We start from the raw sequence: 20,405 nt of genomic DNA on the forward strand, positions 1-20,405 counted from the left end.
CATGGGCATTGGAATATTAATAAGTTGGAAGCAACGCCTAAATAAATAATTTTTAGTATGATATTAACCAAGGACCGTGCCTCATAGCTGGCTATGGTCTTGCTACTCCATAAATTAGTTTCAAACGTGTTTCCCAACAAAGGCCTGAAGAAGCTATTCAAATCCTAATGATGTACGTGAACATCACGAACAAAGCTGCACTGTCATGTGACGTTTTGGGAAACGGAGGGTCTGGAAGCAGTTGCAAGTTCAATGTGCCAAAGATCGTGAGCTCCAAGTACTTCTATCGGGAAACGAGCCCCAGGTTTGATGCCAAAGTGTTTCTTTCATGCATTGGATAATCATCAATAAAACATTTATTGTGGTTTTGTCCTGAACTACTGAATTATCGGTAACTGATTTTTGAGCATCAATATAATTTTTAGTTCCTTAAACTGGGGCAGTATGGGATCTTTCACTTTGGCAATGTTTGATCTAATAGCATATTGAAAGTGAATGCAGACTCGTAGTGATATTCAGAGTGGAATCTTTTACTTTCAAAAACTTTTTTGGTGAATAAATGATCTTATTGTCTTTGTGATTTCATTTCTACACAACACGTATAATTATTGCATTACACAGCAAATCAATAATATCAAATTCCGAGATTCTATTTTATTGCTGATTACTGCTAAATATAGCACCTTTTCTGCCTAAGAAACTGCATCGCCTCTCTGATCTCCACTTTTCATCTCTCTCTCTCTCTGCTGATGGGTTTCTCTTAAATCCGAAAGGAGCCTGTTAAAAAATGGTTAATAACATGATGAAATTTCCTGCCTATTCCATATTTTGGTACCAATCAGTGATTATGAGACGGCATCTTCTTACAATCTAAATTAACTATGAAAGCTAATTGCCTTGCTGATCTTGGCTGGAGTTTATTTTTTGATTCAACAGAATAGGCTGAGACATGGATCAATGTGTAATATGATTAAATCATAATCCTTTTCTGATCAAATGAAAAGTTGTCACTTCTTTACTTGCGAAAGGACTACTATTTAATCTTCTTAAGATACGCGTAAGCATTAGCCCATCACATTGTCAAGAGACACTTTCTCATTATCATTGACTGGTACTGAAAAGCATATAATTGGTTGCTAGCCTACTGAAAAACTGCATAGATAAGGCAGGAAATGTCATCATACTGTGGCCAGCGGTATCAGTGTCGAGGCTGTGCCGAATTTTAACCTGTGCTGAATTTTGCACTACTTTGAGATATGCGCATGCGTGAAGTTTGTTCATGTGATTACTTAAGCTATTCATTTATTCATCGCTGTGGTTTACCGTAAACTTTCAGTATTACAAATTAAATATTTCATTTTAGACAACAAAACAGCATGTAAACATCAAAACACAAAATAGATCATAAATGTCCATTTCCTCAAATTACGTTTTTTTTTTTTTTTTTTTTTAAAAGGACCAGATGATATTTTTATTTTAATATTTTACGCTAAATACGAATATATTAGTAATAAGTTACGTAAGCATCTGTTTAATCTATATAGTTTTAAATATTTTATACCAATTAAAGATAAGTGCGTTGTGTTCAAGCAATCGTTTTTTAAAAAAGAAATACGTAATTTAAAAATATTACATAGAGATTTGATAACCTACAAAGTTGTGCTTAGCTATCCTATATTGATCCTTGTTTTGTTTTTAAGATGTTTATTTATGAATAATTTAAAAAGTACATACTGTAGCGATCAGTGCATTTATGGAATTGTGTGTGTATTGTAATCCTGCTGTTTCCAATGTATCTTATGTACTGTAATTCCTGCTATATTGTGTTCCTGTCTCACTGTATTCCCTGCACTTTCTGGTTAACTGTCTCTGTGTCTATGTGTACCGCGTGTGGTGCTGTCTGTGTCTTCACCTGTGATTGCTTGTTGCTGTATGTGCCCATTGGTCCTGGTGTCCAACTGAGGACTAATGGAATGTGTGTATGCTCCTGTACCCAGTTTAGCATAAAGGGGTGGAGCCAAGTTATAAAAGGCGCTGCGCCGCCAAATATGTGTTAGCTCCTTTTATAGAAGTTGAACTAATTGCTCCCCAGGTTTGTAAAACAAGTTACAAAAAACACATTACAAAAAATCAGATCAGTCAGATCACGCTAATACTGAGAAAGAAAGAAAACGGGTGGTACTGTAACAGAAAACAAGAGTCAAAAAATGTAAATGAATTAGAATACATAACATAAACTCATATTTGTGCGACACCTGTCAATTATGGAGACATAAATAGAGAAATCATGAACTCACTTCCCAGCAAACAGCACAGCATAGATACATTTGTTTGAATTCCGTAGAATATGTGATGGCCCTTTAAATATTGAGCTTATTAGCCGTGCTAATGCCTGTGATAACGATAAACATTAGATACAAATGTATGCATGTGCACAAATTTCATATGCTTAAGCACAAAAAATATTTGAATTGGTCTGAAGGCCAAATTTGAATGAAAATGGCTATTATTTATGGTTATATCAGTGATCCACCTTATCTGAAAAACACTGTCCCACATTATCTATCATACTCTGGTAAACTGGGACAAGAAAAAAAAAAAGTTTAATTTTAAAAGAAATCAAAACACGACAATTTTTGCTTCTTTGAAGCAGTGCTTGATAATTCAATAAACACAGCTTAATAAACCTAACTGCATTATTTTTTTTTCTGAATCAAAACCTTACGATTCTCCACTGCGGTTTCTAATTCCCATGTGCTTACCTTGTGCTAAAATGATCCAGACTTCCTTATAGAGCAAACCACTCCCACTTTGACATAACACCAATGTAAACCTTTGTATCTTTCAAGTACTTACCTTACAAGAGTTCAATAAGATATTTAATGATTGGGTCATACCAATGTAAAAAAAAAAAAAAGTAAACAAACCTTAGTCATCTCACTTTACCCTGCTCCATCCTGTACAGTACTCAACTTTCAATGTAAACATATTTTTTAAAGAAATAGGGAGAAAAATAGGCACCTGGAGACCTGAAACGATTATATTTCATTATTTCTAAAGAAAACATAAAATGTGTATTTTAAAAAAAATGTTCTGAAACGTTTAAAATTTTTACAATATGAATTTCAGAAATGTGAAAAAAAACAAACAAACAAAAAAACTAGTTTATTAATTATTTTGTATTATTCACTAACATACATTTCTTAGAGGGTACCTGTAGTGAACAGAAAATTAATATAGACTTATTTCAATAGAAAATATGTTTCCAAATACTTTTAATAATATTTTCCAGACCCTGCTATTGTTGTGAGGAGCTATTTTGATGCACAAAAGTGTACCAAATCATGACAAGCTTCAGTGCACTGCGTTGTAAACATGGCACTGTGATTTGACATGACAGCATTTATTTCCCTTATCGCCTATAGCTACACACGAAGCAAAGTCGTTTGTACGCAGAGATACAAATACCATGTATGAAGAGAATAATTCCAACACAATAAATGGTACCTATATGAACCGTTATTAGACTACAATACCTCTTCAGGCAGTGAGAGTGATTATTCAGACGAGGATAGCCGCCAGTTCTTTTTAGCAACAGATATTGTACTAACATAGCAGCCTGAAAATACAATATTCTACTGGAGCGACGATGCTCTTAGGAAAAAACGGGACCAAATGAGTGTCCCAAGAAAGGTTCTGGGGACACTGGGACCAGTGTTCGAAAAGTGGGACTGTCCCATCCAAAAAAGGGACATCTGGTCACCTTAGTGTAGCATGTGGGACACTAGGACCACGTAGAATGCAGGTTGTAGCTCAATTTTTGCAATCACTAATTGAGAATAAAAATGGAAACGCAGGTCAGGTTAGACATGTAGAATGCTGAGATTGACCACTGTAAAACCACTTTTTGAGTTTACCTGTATGCCATTTAGGGTCTGTAATGCCACAGGAACATTACAAAGGCTAATGGTACACATTTTTGGTGATCAAAGTTTCCAGTGTCTTCTTTTGTATCTAGATGATGCTGTAATCTTTTCTTCTTCAGTTGAAGAACATTTGCAGAGGTTGAAGTTGGTGCTGCACAGGTTACAACAGCAAAAGTTAAAAGTGAAACTTAAGTGCTGTTCCTTTCACCAGGAGGTGAAATATCTAGGGCATGTTGTTTCAGAACAGGGAGTGGCTACAGGTCCAGGGAAGACTGCTGTAGTGGCTGACTGGAGACAACCTCAGAATGTACGGGAGCTCTGGTTCTTTCTCAGGTTTTCCAGCTATTATTGATGTTTTGTTGAAGGTTTTGCTAAACTTGCTGCACCTTTACACCATCCAATGTCAGAACTGAAATATGCGAACAGGCATTTCAGTCCCTCAAGGCAAAGTTAATAACAGCACCAGTTGTGGCCTATGCTGATTTTATGAAGCCCTTTATTTTGGAGATCGATGCCAGCCATAGAGGGCTGGGTGTGATTCTCTCTCAAGAGCATGAAGGGGAAATAAGGGCCATTGCCTTTGCCAGTAGGAGTCCGAGGCAGTCTGAGCACAATATGGATAACTATAGCTCCATGAAATTTGTGTTCTTAGCACTCAAGTTGGCAGTTTCAGAGAAATTCAGAGAATATTTGCTAGGCAATCAATGCACAGTGTATACAGACAATAGTCCTCTCAACTAGGAGCACTGGAACAGAGATGGGCAGCATAGCTTTGCCTTCTTCAACCTTGAGATAAAGTATCAGCCAGGATGAGTGAATGGGAACACAGATGCCTTGACAAGACAATACGTTGAATCCACCCTTTGCTCTGTGGAGGATGTTGTGCCTATGACATGTATACCAATGGAACTGCAATACCACATCCAGGAGGATCAGACCAGGTATGCTGGGCAGGGGGTAGCAGCACAAGAGACTATTATGGCACTCCCAGTGGACCAGAGAGGGAGTCTTGTTTTATTATAGGCTGCTGATCCAGTTATAGGACCTTCCTTGGAGTTCTGGAAACAAAGAAAGCGCCTGAACTGTGGTGAGAGGGAAAGGTTGTCCTGGGGGGTGGTGGAGTTTTTCCGGCAGAGCAATAAGATTTTGGAAGAAGATGGAGTTCTCTACTGCGGTATTTACACACTAGATGGAGGTAAGGAGCTTCATCAGCTTCGTCTGTCTGCAATACTCCATCAAAAAGTACTGACAGGCCTCCATAATGGTCCTGGGCATCAGGGTGTGGAACGCACCAATAATTTTATGTATTGCCAATGCTATTGGCCAGGTATGGCATGGACAGCAGAGCAGTGGTGCAAATACTGTGAATGATGTACTCTTGAAAAGCAGTTCAGCCTAAGTACGTAGCTTTATGGGCCATCTAGTGGCAGCAAGAGCACTAGACATTCTAGCCATAGAGTTCACCGTCTTGGAGTCTTCGAGTAATGGGAGAGAAAATGTGTTAGTAACGACTGACGTATTTTCTAAATACATGGGACCAATGTGCTAGTACTTGCTACAGTTCTTGTTAATGAGTTGTTCTGTCATTTTGGGGTCCCACAACAGATTCCCTCTGACCAAGGCAGATGTTTTGAGGGAGAACTCATTCAACAGCTGTGTCAACTTTACAGCATTCAAAAGACTAGGACAATGCCATATAGGCCTCAAGGTAATGGTCAAATGCTTTAAAAGAACCTTGCATGACCTTCTGCATACCCTTCCCTTGGAGAAGAAATGACGCTGGACAGAATGCTTACCTCAGGTACTTTTTGCATATAATACCTAACAGCATCAGTCTATTGGCCAGTCTCCTTATGTTTTAATGTTTGGCAGAGGACCTCAGTTACCTGTAAACTACTTGCTGGGAAGGGGTGACCAGAGGCTAGCAGGGAGAAGAGTTACAGACTGGATGGCAGAACATCAGTAGAACCTAAAGACTGTATCACAGTGCCAAACACTGTATGGAAAGAGCAGCTGAGCAGAGGGGGAGGATTCATAACAGCAAAGTGAGGGGCGGTGTCTTACAAGAAAGGCAGCTTCTGGGACTCTACCCTTATAGAATTGTACGATGCCCAGCTGACCAGGGATCTGTGCATTCCATTTCTCCAGTGGATGTCACTGGACCAGTGAAGCAAGCTCATCGGATTGAGCTGTGTCCAGCAGACTGCTCACTACCTGGGCAAGATGTGAATGAGTTCCTAGACCCAGGTATTCCATTTGATTGTTTTAGCAATGAGGGCTGTGATTCCGATTAAGATTTCCTTAATCTAGAGGTAGAAAGGATGCCACTTGACCCACAAGCTGACCCACCAGCTGACACTGAAGAGCGCCCTGTGGTGAATGAGCCAACTGTGGAACATGACCCCATTGAAAGACTGGCCCCTAGACAAACTCAGAGGACCAAAGCAGGTTACCATTCCAACCCACATCACCTTCCACAAGCTACAATGTCTTTGGGCTAGCAAATAGGGGCAGAGATGAAATCTGAGGTTCTGAATCTTCCTGAGTTCAGGTTACTTAGCAAATTGTAATACTGTCCCTTATACTTGTTTTTGTCCTTGACAGTAGTCTATTTAACACTAGCACCGCCACAGCTGCTTTTTAAACGGCTTCTGCAATTCAAATTGAAATATCTCTGCATATGTGAGTAACTTGTGCATGTCTGTTCTTAAGTGTTACTAAATGTTTGAATTAAATACCCATACAGTGCTTTAGCTGCAGAATTGTAAACAAGAATAGTTATAAGCACTTACTTCTTCAACCACCAGACCCGCAGTTTATGCAGCATATTGAAACCAATACAATATAGCCAACAATTTAGTCTGTGCTTTGTAATAAAATCAAAGTCATTGTGTAAGAACCTTATTATATACTCCTGTTGAGTGCTGGAACACTAATGAAAGTCATTCTACACATCGTATATTATTGTTATTATTATTTTATTAGCTGTTGTCAAAAAAATATACACATTGAATCACAATACGGTGTGACATAGCTATTCTACTTAAAGAAGTACAAAAGTGGTTATTCTAAGCTCTCTGGACAAATCAATGACGATCGGGACTGATGCTAAACAAAAGCCAGAGACTGTTGCATTTTACAATGCGACCAAGTACGATGAGGATATACTGGATCAAATGGCACGGCTATTCTGTCAAAGGCGGTGCTCGCAGGTTCCCTGTGGCTGTTTTTTTATAATTATTTGGACCATGCTTTTGTTTTGTACAAGGAGTGCACGGGGAACATAATCTCCCAGAGGGACTTCATTTTGCAACTAGCCCTGGAGCTACGGCAGAAACAATTTGATAAGAGACACGAAAGCCGGCTGGCAAATGCCCCTCAGCCAGCACTGCGTCCACTGGCACACAGAATAAAAGACAATGCCAGGTTGCTAAATGCAATAAAAATAGGACTTTTGATGTCTACACCTGTTGTGAAAAGACAGTCTATGGCAAATGCCCTGGTACAGTTGAAAAGCGTGTTTTCTGCATAGATTGTAAAACTCTGAATAGACAAACAGAGCCTTGAACTCTGTTTCACTCAAAGCACTTTCACGTCGCGTAAATTATGTTATATTTTTGTTTTATGCTATTTTTATAACTAGTTATGTATGTTTTATAATTTTATATGTCCAATCATCTTTCTACACCTGTTTACAGAGAAGTTTATTGCGTAAAGTTTATTTTATTACAGTTTTTTTCATATTTATGTATATGTGCTCTTTTTGAAAAAAATAAGAAAGACGTTTAATTTACAATGTTAATGCTGTGTTTCTGCTTAGAAAATGTTATGTATGATGTTCATAAATTAAAATATTAAGTTGTATCCGATTGTTTGTTTTTCATTTTTATATCGAAGCCTTTTTAAAATGGAGCCGCAAATTTTGCGGGTGCGGCGGTTGTACGTAATACAAAATCTCGGAGGTTCTAGTGTTATTATGGATTTTCTTGTATTTACTGCATCTTGTAAAGTGCTCTGGTGGTGTTCAACTGTGAAAGGCGCTATTTAAAATATAGAGTGATTGTTTGACTGATTGATTAATCGATTGATTAAGGGAAATCGATGGGGCATCGATTTATTTAGCAGGGGTTGATCGCGGAGGGACACTAGGACCACACGGACCACCGCAGTCCTTACTTTTTAATATATTTTTAAACAGCTGTTTGTATAAATGTATGCTTGGTAATTGTGAGCTGTGTGAGACTTCTCCTGCTTGTATGTATATTAACAGCTTACTTGAGTTATATTTTTGTTTTCCCATTATTGTGTTTTCTGCTGGTTTAAATAATTATTATATATAAAAATATAATATTTTATAGTTATTGTAGGACAAGCTGTGGGAGTTGTATGGCTAATGAACACGCCAGTCTGCCCGAGGTCTTGTTTTTAATTTTATTACACAGTGTGTGGTTTTCAAGTTGTATATTTATATGCGCTCACTTTTTGTCCTTTGTGTTAGGAAGTCAGCGCCGATAACTTTAATACCGATACTGTTTAGTTACTGTCTATTTGCGTCTTTATGATTACCAATCCTCTTTATTGCCTATTTATTTTTGATTACTGACCTTCCTCTTTATTTAAATTAACGTTTTATTTCTGGAATATAATTTCTCTTTTCGTTTATTTTATACAAGGTTAGCGTTATTAATTGCATGTGCCTTTTACACTGCAATTTAACAAAGTACAAACCCACCACGACCAGCACGTACCAGACGCAGTAATTAGTCACGTCGGTTTTTTTTTTTTTAGGTTTTTTTGGGCGATTTTATATTTGTTTGGACAATTGTTTTAAGTTACACTTGGTGTTTTCGAGGTTTTATATTCATTTCCCATTTAGTTTCACATTTTATATTTCCCGTGTCTGTCGTGCTGTCCGTCGTGTGGTTGTCTTTTGTATAGTTTCTAACTTCTTCACAGAACCTGAAATATTTGGTATTTCTTTTTGAACCTCAACATCGCCTGTTAAATAAAAACCAGATACTTCTCTTAGAGCCCCGTGGTGCTCTTTTTATACTGTTCTTATTATTTAATGAAACTGCTCTGTAAAGGCAATTTTAAACTGCTTGTGTGAGGGAACCCATACACTGGTCACGACCTAGAGACCCCCTGGCTCTCTACATAAACAAGGGGTGGCGTATGTTTTGGGGTGTATTAAACTACATTTCAAAAGGTTTTTCTACTTTAAATTCTCTCAGCTGTAACCTCGGCAGACTCCACATTAGCATCAATAGTAACAATTAGATTTTGCTTGGTGGTTTTTCATGTATTACTATGTAAATTTCCAGATTGTAGTTGTACTATATGTAACAGTGGTGGTGACATCTAGTGTTGCACTTGCAAAACATCAACCATTTGTAGTCGGTTAAAAACATTTTACAAAGACAAATTTAAAATCCCAGTGCATTTGTTACTTGTATAGAAAATAAACAATGCTAATTGTAGTACCTGCATACCCCTGCTTAAAGTTTTGTTTTTTATTCTATGCGAGTACAATCTGTGAATACAAATACAGAAAAACAACTTGTAGTTCTATAAATCACCAGCTATATTCTCAGTTTTTTTTTTTTTTTGACAAAACAGATATAGCACTGAATAACCTGTCAAAATCTAATAAGGCAAAACTGTAGCTGAGCCTGTGGAGTTAAACTAAAGCAGTATTTATTTATTTATTTTTAAATGTGTAAGCGTTTGAAAAGTTAATAACCCCATACAATTTATGGCAGTGTTTCCCAACCTGTGGTCCACGAGTAAACTTCAGGTGGTCTGAAAACAACTCCCAAAATGTGGTTACCCAGTTCACAACACAACAGACAGCTCCCGATGGTGTAAACATGATCACATTGTAGTGTCATTCTGGGATAAAACTGAGATGGGCATTTTGTTTTTAAAGGGTGGAAACATTTTCAACAGCACAGAGAAACATGCCACAAGAATGTGATTACAGCTAAGAAAAAACAGTGTGAAAACACTAACTCATGTATTTGACTTCTAGTTTATATTAGACCATTATTCTGTCTCCAATTATGTTTGTCTGCTACGTTATTATTTATTACTGATAATTGAATGATTGAACTATTTATAAATATTTATTTTAAGAAAATAATTGTTAGCAGTGTCACATTATTTTTTAAAGACCCTGATAACAAACGTGTATTATGTCATTCCAATCACACAGGTGAAAGCAAATATGTCTGTAATTTGCCCAAACATCAATATGTCTCGATAAAACTTTCAAGAAGTATTGTTAGGTCCCTCTGGTCTTTAAAATTACACATTGTATACATGTATCTTTAATCAGAATAAATAATAGTAATAATAATAATAATACTATGTAGCACAAATTTTGTTCCTGGGTAGTAAGTGTTATTTCCTAATTGCTTATGCCTCAAAAGTATAGAAAATGGCTATTATTCCCCACAAACTTTGCTTTTGTGACCAGGCAGTGATATTTTGAAATGTACCTATTTCCAATGAGAAAACGATCTTTTCGTTCACATAAAGTCAGAAAAAAACAACACATGAATCCAAATTAACATGTATTTTATACTAAAGTAATACAAAAATGACTACAAAAGATTTAGAAGTGAGTAGTTTTTCAGGGATTTACGATTATACTGTAAATCACTTTCATGAGTCAGCCCCCAAATGTAGTCTCCCAACATGTTCTCGTTATACTGTCCTTGGTAGCGGCATTCAAAGTCCACTATATCCTAGTGGAAGCGCTCGCCTTGCTCCTCCGAGTACGCTCCCATGTTCTCCTTGAATTTATCAAGATGAGCATCAAGGATATGGACTTTGAGGGACATCCTACAGCCCATTGTGCCGTAGTTCTTCACCAGAGTCTCAACCAGCTCCACATAGTTTTCGGCCTTGTGATTGCCCAGAAAGCCCCGAACCACTGCGACAAAACAGTTCCAAGCCGCTTTCTCTTTACTAGTGAGCTTCTTGCGGAATTCATTGCACTCCAGGATCTTCTTTATCTGTGGTCCGACGAAGACACCGGCTTTGACCTTTGCCTCAGACAGCTTAGGGAAGAAGTCTTGAAGGTACTTGAAGGCTGCCGACTCCTTATCTAGAGCTCTGACAAATTGTTTCGTAAGGCCCAATTTGATGTGCAGTGGTGGCATCAGCACCTTCCGGGGGTCCACCAGTGGCTCCCACTTGAAGTTGTTTCTCCCTACAGAGAACTCGGTCCGCTGTGGCCAGTCCCAGCTGTGGTAGTGCGCCTTGGTGTCCCTGCTGTCCCAAAGGCAAAGATAGCAGGGAAACTTGGTAAAACCACCCTGGAGACCCATCAGGAATGCCACCATTGCAGCCTCTTGATGCCATCTCAGAAAAATGCAGATATGTATCCACTTAGGCAGCTGGAACTAAACTGAACTGGTGGGCTTAAGGCCCCTGTATTTATACTACTATTTATATTACTGGAAAGTTCTAGAAGTTACTCCAAGTTTACTCAGCACTGAATCTATCTGGAATGTTCTGGAAAATAGGTATATTTCAAAATATCACTGTCCTGGTCACAAAAGCAAAGTTTGTGGGGAATAATAGCCATTTTCTATACTTTTGAGGCATAAGCAATTAGGAAATAACACTTACTACCCAGGAACCAAAAAAAACAAACAAATTTGTTACACGGTGTAATAATATACTTATCATTTAAAAAAAATGTGTACACGTACAAATTAGTTTCAAAATGCTGTTGTGAAAAATGCATGACAAGTGGTCAGTGGAAAAAATCCAAACACCAAGGTGGTCTGTACATTGAAAAAGGTTTGGAACCACTGATCTATGGCAATATTTGGGGAGTGCTTAAAACCTATTTTCCTGTTACTACCTGAAATTAACATCTGCTCTGCATGATGACCAATATATGCATACTGCTTCTTGAAAAACTATTTTTAAACTTAAATTTTCATCTAATTAGTGACTGGTCAGTAAAGCAAAAGTAGTTGTGTCCGAGTGCAGCAGTACAAAAACTCCCCATCCTCCTCCTCATACACAAGGTGGGGTCCTTTTTAAGTGTTGCACAACAAAACACAAGGCGGCTCTTATGTACATTATACTGTGAAATCATTTGAATTGATGGCTTTATTAATAGTCACCATATTGGAGGAAAAATAGATTTTCAGATCAAATTCCTATATATTTACATGCAATTATTTCTACCACAAACAAATTATATCATGCTGGGGTTGAAAAGAACTGAGACTGACAACAAAATTAACATTTGTTTTTAATGGTGTCCTGCTGTAGTCTGCAGTTGGAGGCAATTCCAGTACTGCCCTGCGTTTGTTTGTCCATAATCCACAACACTGCTACCCCTGCACATCTGCACTACTTTAAAAGCATTCATAAAAAAAAAAAAACAGTTTGTAAGAGAGACTGGGGGTGGGTACAACATGGACATGCTCTATATTGCAATATTACTTGTCAACATATTGTCTCTCCCTTGTTGTGTGGCTAGGTTTTTGTTTAAGTACATAACCAATTCTGGGTTTGATCATGTTTCTTAAACATGAATGAACACGGAGCATATACCCCCTCTTGGAGCCTATTTTGCAGGAAAGCCACTTTAACCATTGGCCTATTTTCAATCTTTCTCTAAATACAAATCTAAATCTAATTTAACTGGCAATTAAATGGATGTCTTTCCCCCTTTTGTGATGTTACAAATTAAGCAAGACACAACTGGTGTCAGCTTCTCTCTGTTAACATCGTTGTTGTGTAAATTATAAAGATTTGCACATGATTTATACCTTTTTTTTTTTTTTTTTTTTTTTTTTTTTACAATAAAAGCTACTCCACATACCTTTTCACCAAACATAGTGCAAAAAAAAAAATAAAAATAAAAAACCTGAGTTGCTTCCATTTTGAAATCCAACAGCATAACCTTCACAACACTTCCTTTTTTTACTTGAACACTTGCACACAAACACATTCAATCAAAGGTCACTCAAAACCTTAGGGCAGCCCTCTGACTACCTCAGAGGTAAGCGGCAACAGTAACCAGCACACCCTGATGTTGTTGACCATTACTACATTAATTAAAACCATCTCCATCGTTAAGGCAGGCTTCTTCTCACAAAGGTAAATCATGTTGGTGACAGGTAGAGATGTGGTGACTGTAACCTGTTCTTTTCTTTATTTCTTTTGAGCATTGAGAAAGGTTTACTTACCAGCCATACTCATTTAGTTCTCAAGCCCTGTCGCTTCTGAACTCATTGCGGCTTCTATCTGGAATAAGCAGACATCTCTTGTTTGCTTAATTACTTGTCTATTTAAATAGGGTCAATCACAAGATGTGGCAAGTATGTTAACTTTTCAACTCCCATCAGGTAACATTAATATAATTCATAACCGACACAAATGTTTCTACTTTTATCTGGGGCTTGAGATGAAGCAAAGTCACAGGACCCTATACATCTGTTTTTTGATAACTAGTGGAACTTTGTTTGCAGAAGTCTGCTTCCAGTAGGGCACTGGATTAAGTTCACAAGGAGGGTGACAGTAGCAGGAGAATTAGGTAATTGGTGCTAATTGGGGAGTGGCCACATGTATAAAAGGAGCCAGAAGTCCTTTGTTTGTTAGAGGAGTGTGGGAGTGATTTTTTTTTTTTTTTTTGTATTATTTGTGAAGTTTTACAGTGAAGGTAAATGCCCAGCCTGTGTTTTGTTTTGGCTCTCGTGTCTTTTTTATTTGTTCCTGTGTTTTTTGTTTAATGAAGTGTGTGACAGCGCTTCACTGCAGTTTGTCTTTCCTGCCGGTAACATCTTGGGCCGTAATGCTATCCTGTCACAGTGGCTTTTCTGTGTGACAAGTGCTGAGAACATAACATTTTTGGTGGTCCATTGTTTATTATCTCTCACTGGAGATGCATATCCCTGCCTAATGTAACTGCTGGAAGTAGATATTTTGCAAATATAAAGAGAACCACTTGTCGAACTGTCACAAAACTAGAAAAGGACCGTCTTAAGCACAAATATAATGTATCCTAATCTCAAACTTGCTAATATTGAGTGTAACATAACCTGGTGGTATATGGAAACAGTCTATCTGTCTGTCCGACCATCTGTCTGTACAGTCACACACTTGGTCTGGATATACTTTATCCAGAAAGTATCAGATTCTGATAGTATGTGAAGTCAGCTGTCCAGCAGCTTGTATGTCACACTTACATATTGAAATGGGCACGCGGTTGAATTAGGTCATGATGATAAACTTTTTCATGTTACTGATGGCTCTAATATTATTTACCGCTAGCTGTGGCAGAGGACGAATATCACTAACATGCCATATGTTTAATAGTGAAGTTTAATACTGGTGTTTTGTTCAGATATTGTAGGCTACAACAGCTGAAGCTTTGTTCATCTGGCTGTAAATTATGCAGGTATTCTTTTTAAGAGTAGGAAAAACTGGCATGTCTACCCATGGTCTGGATCTGTGTAGTTCATCAATTGGGGGACAATAACTTTAAAGTGTAAGTTTTAAGAACGCTAGTCTATGTTTAATTAGTCTATGTTTTTCTTCATGTACCAACTGAAATCATGTCTCATTTAGTTTGTGTCCTAAATATAAAACACCTTAACACCTTGTTATTTTCATCTCCAGGTCAAGGTGATGGAATACCAGGCCAATCTTCTGTTTTCAAAAAAAATTAAGTTCCTAAGTTAGGTTCTGGAGTAAGGTCTACCCCCTACACACACATTATGTCCTCCAGTGCTGACCTATCAGAAAACCTAAAATAGTCAGGTAACTTACCTTTCCTTGAGTCTGCTGGACCCTCAAACCAAGCTTGTTTTGAGACTAATGTTTATCTGTACTTCACTTATTCATTAATAAAAATGTAATTATTCAAAATGTCTGTTGTTGTCCTGTACTACTGAATATTCTGATTCTAGAATTAATTATCAAATATGGATAAACTTTTGTATTGTTACAGATCTGGGGAAAAAAAAAACAACTTGGTTATATCCATCTAATATACTGTCGGTGATGCCTGGTGTCTTTTGCAAGGCACAGCTGCTATGAGGATCCATTTCTGAAATAGATTAGTTAATAACTATACTGTATTAAAGCTATGGCACTGCCATCATTTTGATTTAATAGAGACATTTGTCTGTGTAATTAATAACTGCATGATGGATAGCACAATACAGGATTCTAGTATAGGTATTGCATGTCAATAAATTATTTAGAATTAGTTTGGTAACAGTTTACTTTCTTATATGCTTAAACTTGTATGGGCTGTTCTTTAAAAATGATATGTTAGGTGTAATGCACTGATAAATCATGACTTTTTGCAGTGATGGATCTGTCATATTAAACAGAAGTCTGTGGCTTGTCAGTAGTTTGATATAGATGAGTTAACAAATATTACATTGCGATGGAATGGTCCACATGCATAGATATCAACTGTTTGTATAAAATTGACATTTATAGTTGTAGTCACTGACAGTGTAAACTTCAACACTAAAGGTTTTGTTTTATTTATTCAATTAATAATGATTTACTTGTGAACATTTATGACACACATCATAAGTGGTAGCAGCTACATAATAATGCAACATACAGCTTCACTTTCATTATTGTTACATTAAACAGGAAATATACAGGATCTGGATAAACATTGTGAACACAGCATTGATTTTTATATTGTACCCTACCCTCCTCTGTAAACGAAATGTTTAAAAAATAAACAAATATAGTGCAAATACTTTAAACATATCATAGTGTTTATTTTAATGTTTAGCGTATACTTTAGACATACAAGAAAAACAGCCGTTACCAAAACAAACATTGCCTTGTAAAGCATATGGATGTTTCAACGTCTTGAAAATCAGTTGATTTGTGTGCTGTGCTACGTATTACTTAAGCTGTGAGGTGTTTTTTTTTTTTTTGTTTTTTTTTTGTTTTTTTGAAGCTCTCTAGTACCACCACCTGTTTACCTGAAATGGTTCAACATATACATCTATATTGTGTTTTAATCCTAATATATTTTAACCTCCTTACGCTGTGGCTTGTAGTCACTGCTATAGTGAAAAATAAAAAGCAGCTGCTGTTCATTTGATCCAAATTGAAAAACGAGTTTTAAAGTGTTGTAATGTCTTGTAGTTTATGTATTTCTCATCTCTACTTTTGCTGTTTTGCCAATAGGTTTCGTTTTAGACGTTGCAATGTTTTACATCTCATTGAATTGTCTCTATTTTACTTCAGTCATTGTGCAGGTTTTGGAATGTAACACGAAAATGTATAACTTTGTAAATTCTCCTTTTGCTCCCAAATGCCATGTGTCCTACTGAATAATCCCACCATCTTCATTTTTAAAAACATAATCTGTTTGAATTCAGTACACTGTCTTTAGAGGTTTTCATAGCCAATGGCTATATCTATCTATCTATCTATCTATCTATCTATCTATCTATCTATCTATCTATCTATCTATATATATATATATATATATATATATATATATATATATATATATATATATATATCTGTTTCTATTTTCTGTTTGATTATGCTTTTATTATAAGTAACTTAAATAATTTTGACGGACATGGTTAGCGAACGTTTTCTCTTTGTTTAAGCAATAAATCCAGCAACAACTACAGCAAAGCCTAGAAATGTGCCTCAGGTTAATGGCAAACAATGCAATAAATGGGGCTTTTGTGCATTTAAGAGCAATTCGGTTGCTTCGTGTCAAAATAAGGATTAAACAAATTGGACAATCAAGCAACTTGATTGAAATCCTGGCATAATGCGAGTTCTACATAAGCAAATAGGTTCCCTTGAACTTAAAGGGGTTGGTCGAGTGATTACAAGATGGGTGGGACTAAAGGAAATGTTTTTTTTTTTTTTTTTTTTTTTTTAATATAACTCCCATGCGCCCGAAAAACCCACACTTTGGTCTTACTGGCTTGCTGCATTGTACGGAAAGGTATATCTTTTTTTTTTGCTGTTGTTGTTTTGTTGTGCATTGGTCAGTATTAAAATTTAGCTGTAAGATCACCACCGCCTCTTCACTTAACGTCGGGTTATCTGCTCCGAGACATCGGGGTGGGGGTGGGGCTGAAGTAGTTCATGTGCTGTCTAAAGGCTGTTGTAAATAAATACTAACAGTTGTGTGTGTCACTGTAAGATGCACCAGATCCGCGAACCACAAATATCAAGTAATGCTAAGCGCTACTGTGTATCACACAGACAAATCTGGATGTTTTGTACATGCTCAAACGTCTACTCAAATTCAGCAGGACCAGGTCTTAATATATATATATATATTTATATATATAGTATATATATTATATATATCATTATATATAAATATATATATATATATATTATTCATATTATCCATATTATTTGAAACATTTACCGATACATTTTTCATTTTTTCTCGTTTTAACATTGACTTAAATGGAAATCCTATGCTTTGACATATATTTCCTTGTCCCAAACTCGGAATAAAAAGTATAATTTACACGTAAATGTATAGACTGACTGTGTTATTGGCTGTTTAGCCAAAGTGTTGGTTTTCTTGGTCTATCTGGTCATTTTAGACTGAGAGAAAAAATAATGTAATAACCTGCAATTAATAATTTCTCTAGTCGTCTACCAAAACTGAACACTTAACACTTAAAACTAACAGGTGTGTTCTCGACATTTTGACTGACTGAGATATATATAAAATGTAATAATATAAAGCTCTATTAATATTATATATTTTATTATATATTATTACTTAATAATAAATTCCATATATCAATTGACAGGTGTGATTTGACATTTGTCAAACAAACACGGATTATATAATTTTATATCCTAAATACTTTGAACCACATATCAATTGTTATATATATATATATATATATATATATATAATATATATATATTTATTAATAACGTGCAGTCTATTTATGAACGTCATGTTGTTTTTTTTTTTTAACTGCATTTGATCCAGAGTTTCAAGAGCCATACCTACAAAGCTGATAGTTTGAAATACATTTTCTCTTGTTTACTTGTTCTGCTAACTTTGGTTTATGCCTAAGCTGTTGTTTTTGACTTTTTTTTTTTTTTAATATATGAACGTTCCGTCTGTGCTCAACTCAAAATTAAAATCGCAGTGTATGCCTATATGTTTTGAAAAAAAAAAAACAAAACAAAACAAAAAAAAAAAAACATACAATTAAATTACAGTCAATCTACATCAATTCATCGTATAGTTTATAATTGAAAAAAAAAAAAAAAAATCTTTTTTTTTTTTAGAATTTAAAAAACATAATGCGTTCACATTGACAATCTAGTATAATATAGGGCCAATGTTGTTGACATCAACTGTACAACGTTTAACATCGCAAAGCAAAAAAACAGTATGGTTTAAACAGAGCATATAATATTATATTATATATATAATATATATATATATATATATATAGCATCCGCTATATATAGCATGCATTGTCATTCCAATAAGCCTTGTTTAGATCATTTCTTCTGGATGTTTTAGGTTTATTATGGACTTCACCGGCTCTTGTGGACTACAGGATGTTCCCCTGTTATACACACCGGTTCTGTTGCCTACATAACATTTACTAGGTTTGTTAAACAATTCTAAGGGAGTCTGCAGCTATTCTATATGCATTCTATATGCGCCCGACTTGCAATTACGCCACCCTTTTTAATTATGTTGATTTAACAGAAACGTTGCTACAGATGTTCTATTCGGTATCTGGCGCCAGTCTGGGAAATTATTTCAAAAGACATTAGCTGAGTGGATCAATATCAATAGCATGCGTACAGGTAGGGCTGCACAAAACATTATGTATTGTTCAGTGCATTTGAAGCATATTCTGAAAAGAACGTAAACACTGTGACCGTCACAATTATCCCTTCGAGAGATGGTAAATCACAGACTGCATGAACACTAAATATAGCAAATAAACTATAGTTCACATTGTACAACCAGTCATGCATATAATTTTGTCAGGTTATGAGACAATAAATAACCAGACAGGTGTTGTATATTTTTTGTTGTATTGTCCAATGGTCCTGTTTGCCGGTAAAAGGTGGAATAAAGCGAGCCTCGCATTTCAAAGGCAATCTATTTTTTCCCCTCAGATCCCTATGGGCCTGTCGAATGACACCTGTGACCCTGCAACAGAAACAATTGAGATTCGTTAATACCTCTGACCAGACATTGTACAGAAATTCACATAAACACTTCGGCATTGTCGATTTGCTGTTTAACCAAAAGCGATTTGCTTGAGTCTAGCTTTACATTTTGCTACATTGCTTTGGCTACATTGTACCTGAGGCTGTGGTTTGCACAGATCTGGCCCAACAAAGTTAATGAGCACATCTTCACGGCTTTAACCCGAGGCTTTAATTTATGAAGAAATCAATCAATACCCAAGTGATTTGTCATTTCACATGACACAGATCTTTTTAAATTTCAAGACCACTGATGCTGCCCTCACATCTTAAATTAGACGAATACGTTTATACTAATGTATTCTCACGTAGCAAGAAAATATCCCATCATGGGTCCAATCAACTTTGTAATTAAGCAGTTGCGAGCATGATAGGTCCAAATTTATTCTACGTTTAACAGATGCTTTAGTGTTCAAAGTAAATGCGCGTACATGGGCAAAGCATCGATTAAATCCATTACAGCTACGGAGGCGATACGGACCAACGCCCTTTGCAAATAATAAACAAGTCCAGTAAAAGTATTGCATATTTAACGAGAATATGTAGTGTGTGTTTAAATTGTTAGCCAACGGCACACGAGTAAGTTGAAAGAGAGAAGGGATATGCTACACTTTGTGTATCCTATAGGTATTTTAATTGTAGCAATACTCAAAAGTTGTTGGTTACTTTAAATGTTGCACCCACTCTTTTAACAGAACAAATGACTTGTTATGACTCGTTTAACAGGTAAATACTATAACTACACCCATCCACCCCACTACCCCCCACCATACAATAACAACATACAATTAAAAACCACAACTACCCAACCCAACACTAAACAGGATAGTAACCCATAACCCCCCTTAACTTAACACCATAATTACACCCACAATAAACATTATTCCCCACTATTAAACCCTGATAAATAAATTCAAATATCTATATATTTCTCCATGCACCACTAAGAGGTTAAATGCATTGCTATTAACTTTCAGAGTAATTCAATGTATATTTCTCAATGAACTAACCTTGCTGTGCACATAGCGTTCTGCAGCTCGAGCCAGCATTATATTATGGTATTTATCTGTTTTATGATTATAGGAAAACGGAACTGTTCAACTTTTTTTTTTGTCCAGCTGCGCATTACCTTATGTATAGGTAAAGTACTATATATATAATATATATATATCATATATATATAATATATATATATATATATATATATAATATATATATATATATACACAC

This window comes from Polyodon spathula, chromosome 1 (assembly GCF_017654505.1).
Source record: "Polyodon spathula isolate WHYD16114869_AA chromosome 1, ASM1765450v1, whole genome shotgun sequence".
In the NCBI taxonomy this organism is placed as follows: domain Eukaryota; kingdom Metazoa; phylum Chordata; class Actinopteri; order Acipenseriformes; family Polyodontidae; genus Polyodon; species Polyodon spathula.